Source organism: Macadamia integrifolia, chromosome 13 (assembly GCF_013358625.1).
Source record: "Macadamia integrifolia cultivar HAES 741 chromosome 13, SCU_Mint_v3, whole genome shotgun sequence".
Taxonomy (NCBI): domain Eukaryota; kingdom Viridiplantae; phylum Streptophyta; class Magnoliopsida; order Proteales; family Proteaceae; genus Macadamia; species Macadamia integrifolia.
Genome location: NC_056569.1, coordinates 13,634,497 through 13,639,496, shown reverse-complemented (window position 1 = coordinate 13,639,496; position 5,000 = coordinate 13,634,497).

Sequence of the window (5,000 nt, the reverse complement as noted above, 5' to 3'; positions counted from 1 at the left end):
ACTTCTCCAAATAGCGTAGGCCATGAAAAAACCCTTGCAAGCAACAAACCCACAATAGTGCAATTTAAAAAATCAAAAAACAATGGGATGGAGGGGAGGGACCAACCAAATATTTATTGTGCATATTGACTTGACCAATGATTCCGTCAAATGTAGACAACACCCCACCCCTTGCACCATGACCTACATCTGACGACAAGCCATAGAGCAGAGAGGGGTGGAAATGCGTGACAACGACCATGCTCGTAAAAAGTGGCACTAGCACAACTGCACATGGCAGGAAGCAAACCACGTCAAACTGCCAAGGTGCCTAGATGGGATTAATTAACGGGGTCAATACGTCAATCCACATTTTTCACATGCCATGACTCCCTTGGGCATGCTGTACAAAACTAGCAAAAGTGGCAGTAGGCTGCGATGAGGGTGTAACTGCAGTGTGCAGGCAACCGCCATGCAAACCCACCAGCACACATTGGCCAGCCAAGGTTCAAAACAAGGGGCTAATCATCCGGACCATCATGCCATGTTGTTGTTTTTCATATGCCATGCAACTCTTGGGAATGATTTGTGGCTACCGGCGTATGTGGCAGTAGATATGTAGGGACCCATGCACACCCAGCAGCACTCCATGGCAGGCCACAGCGCACATCAAAGGCAATCATCGGAGCCAACGTGCCTTGATGGTGATTTTCACATGCCAAGCCTATCTTGGGCATACCATGCGGCTACGGGCGCATCTGGCAGTAGCTGTGGGGGCACGGCAGCACAAGGCATGAACCCTTGCGCACCCAACAGCCCAGGGTGGCAGGCAGCGCTGTGCGGAAGAGGGGTTGAACATTGGGATGCATTGGCCATTTCCTTGTTTTCAAAAGCCATACCTCTCTAGAAACTACTGTGCAGCTATGGACACATGTGTCAGCAACTGTGGGGGTATGGCAGCGGTAAGTAGGGAGCCATGGGGACCCAGTAGCACACGGTTGCAGGCAGTGGTGTGCAGTAGATGGGCTGACCATCTGGACAGACGAGCCATGTACTTATTTTCACATACATACCAAGCCTTTGTTGGGCTTTCTTTGCAGCTACGAGCGCAGGATGCAACAGCTGTCCAGGCATAGCGGTATATATTAGGCAACCACGAGGGCAAAGCAGCACGCCATGGCAGGCGCAATGCACACCAAGGGCAAAATCTACGAAATCGACATACCGTGAAGGTGTTTCGCACAGGCGATGCCACTCTTGGGCAAGGTGTACGATGACTGATGCATGTGGCGGAAGATGTAGAGGCACTGCAGCGCTAGGCAGGTAGCCATGCGTGCCCCGCAGCACACAATGGCAAGCAACTATGTGTAGCAGAGGGGATGACTGTCTGGACGGACGTGCAATTTACATGTTTTCACAAACCACACCTTCCTAGGAAATGTTGTACGTCGACGGGCACATGTGGCATCAGAAGTGGGGGCATGGTAGCGCATGGTAGCCATCCACGTGCACCCAGCAGCCCACGAAGGCAGGCAACGCTATGGGCAGAAGGGGGCGGCGTTGCATGACAGAAGGGCTGACCATTTGCAGGCACGTCCACCTTCGTTGGGCATGCTGTGCCGCGACTGGCACATGTTACAGTAGCTGCGGGCACATGGCATGGAAGGTAGGCAACTAGCCACACGCGTCCAGCCGCAAGCAGTGGCAGGCCTCGACGCACACCAAGGGTCAACTCATCGAAACCCACGTGCCATTTCACTTTTTGTTACCATGCCATGGGTCTTTTGGGTTTGCCTACCATGCCTACTCATTGTCTGCTGCCCCTCTGTGCGGCCCCTTGAAAACTACCCGGGGAGTGGCACCCCCCTCCCTCAAGGTAGCTCTTATGCTATTTGCCCCTTTCCAGAAGGACACATAACCCCCCCCCAAAATATACCGGTCTATTTTTTGAGCTTCAAATATCCAAATCAAATGAAACTTGGTATGAAATTAAGGAAAAATCCAAATAATATTTTCATATAAAAATCATTTTTTTTGGATAAATATTTATTTTTTATTAACTTTTTAATATAAAAAAACATATTAAATTCAAAAAACTATGAAAAATCCATTTTAATGTATTTTTCTGAAAACTAAATTTCGGATGTCTTCCAAAGGTTGATAGAATATTCTGAAAAAATATTGGACCATTCCAACATATTTTGATATTTTTTAATATTTTATGATTGAAACATTACGAAAAATACCCAAAAAAATGGAAATGCGGGGTTTAAGTGAAAATGATTGTACTTTGGGAGCCAATTAGCCAATTGCAAGGCTTTTCTAACCCAAAGGGATGTTTTGCACAACATGATTTAAAGGCCCAAACTATGTTGTGCGGGCATGGCCTTGGCGTGTGCAGCAGTCGGTGCCTCGTGCGCAGCCGAAGTTCTTAAAGGAGCCTCTGTTGCATGGGCCACGGGGACCACGGTAGCACCCATGTGTGAGCCACGTGCGTGCGGCTATGTGCACGGTGGACTACAGACGTGGGCACGAAGGTGCAGCAATGCGTACAACCTTACGCCCGCCATGTGCTGAAATGCCCATGGCATGTGCGGCCATGCCAGCCATCATGATTGACACAAGGGGGGCCATGCTAGTGAAATTGCACGCGGTAGTGCAGCCATGGGCGATGCATGTTCGACCTCGCAACGTAACCTTGTGCACGGCGGTGCATCCATGCCTGCAACCTCAAGCATGGCACTTCCGATAAATCCTGAAACCCAGCGCGCGGTGAGGCATTGATGGGCGTGGCACATGCGGCCATGCATGCGACCTGGGGGGCGGTGTGAAGCAATGCACGCAACTTTGCGAGTGGTAGGGCAGCCAGGGGCACGGCATGTGCGGCCATGCTAGCAACCTTGTGCCCGTTGGTGCAGCCAAACGAGCAGCCTGTGAGGCGTGGAACGTAACCTTATGCGCGGCAGTGCAGCCATCTGATTGTCATGTGTGCCATGCCTACAAACTTTCACGCGGCATATGCTGCCACGCGCGAAACCGTGTGTGAGGCTTGTGCATCCTTGGTCGCAGCCATGTGCGAGGAAGTGCGGCACGGGCAGCAACCCAGCGCGCGCTACCTGTATCATTGCCCGCAGCCATGTGCGACCATGCCTACCACCTTGCGTGTGGTTGAGCAACCTTTCTCGCAGCAATGTGTGTTGTTGCCTGCCACCTAACGCGTGGTGTGCACCCTTGCCCAAAGCCATGTGCGCGCGGTGGCCTGCACCCCTGCTCACAATAGTGGAGCCTTACCTGCAACCGTGCCCGAGGTTACGTGTAACCACGTGTGTGGTATTGTAGCCACGCCCGCATCCATGTGCGTGGTAGCCTGCCTCTACGACAGCAGCCTTGCGCGTGCTAGTGCAACCTTGCCTGCAGCGATGCCTACACCTTGTGCGTCCATGCCAACTACCTTCCACACGGTAGTGCAACCATGCCTGCCACCATGCACGCACATTGTGCGGCCCTACGTTCGGTATTGCCGCCTTGTGCACTGCCATCGTATGCACTTAGGCACCCGTAGGGGGGCACGCGTAGGCATTGTCATGGGCACGTATATGTGCACACTTGCGGTATTCAAGAGCACAATTAGGCGACAGTTGGGCTACACTTGGGTGCACACGTAGACACACTTATTCAACACTTGCGGCCACGTATAGGCACATTTAAGGCGACACTTGAGGCATTCAAGAGCATGCACAAGCACACTTGGGTGGACACTTAGGCAACAGTTGTGGGCATGTATGGGCACACTTAGGCAACAAAACACTTGTGCCATTCATTGTGCACATGTAGTCAACACTTGGGGTGTTGTGCAACCATTCACTGTGTACACGTGGGCACACGTAGTCAACACTTGGGGTGTTGTGCAACCATTCACTGTGTACACGTGGGCACACGTAGTCAACACTTGGGGGCATGCGTAGGCACACACTTGGGCCATTTAAGAGCACGTTGTCACTGCTTTAGACCTTTCTAAGCAACCGCGCCGGCACTTAGCACTTCCACTAGCGCTAAGTCAGCCTAACCACCCTCCTTAAGGGACTAGGGAAGAGAAGAAGTGAACATAAGAGTGAGTTTGAGAAGAATGAACTTGTATAGCACTAGAGAACTCTTAAGTACAAGGCTTGAGAACTCACTTGCTTGGTTGAACACTCTTGGTTGTTCCTTGGTTAGTGCCTTTGCCAAATGAGGCAACACCTACCCCAAGTTACAATGGATGGCTAAGATATTTACAAATGTCCTCCATCCAACGGTTGGGGAGGAAACTAGAAGCTTCCCACCTCCTTAGCGGAGCTCTAGAAATCTCTCCCAGAATATATCCTATGAATATCTTCTACAAATATCTACAATAAAATATCTATTGTTACTACACCTTTGTAGAAAAATCTAGAACTTGGACCTTACTTAGCCCAACGGCCTAAGTCCATGGGCTGGGTGAGCTAGGCTCGTGGGCCTATGTTGGGCAGGTCGTGACACTCTCCCCCACCTAAATCTGCGACACCCTCGTCGTGACCTCCTTGTGGTACTTTTATTCACGAGTCGTCTCAGCATGCCAGTTGTCTCCCACCACATCTCGCTCTCTGGTTGCCCCTTCCACTTGACTAAATACTCCACGTAAGGAGATAGTTTGTGTCTCTGAATGATTGGATCAACATCCAAATTAGCCTCCCTCTGGCAAGGAGTAACGCCTATCGGGGTTCTTGTTGTAGTCACATAACTTGAGCCTCCTACAACGTCGTCTGGTTGTCTCCGTTCTCTCATTTGCATCTTCCTCTTTCTTGGCATGGATGGCTTGCTCCCAAATTCTCCTTGCCTTGCCCTCCCAAATCCTTTAGTCCTAAGGTTCGTCTCGACCCCTAGAGCAACATTACCTATGGGGCATTCTTTGGAGTTGTTAGCCTTAGGACGCCCTTGGCCCGAGTTCCTTTGCCTCCTCTATCAAGGCAAGGTTGTGTGTGGCTCCTGTATCTACCTTCGCC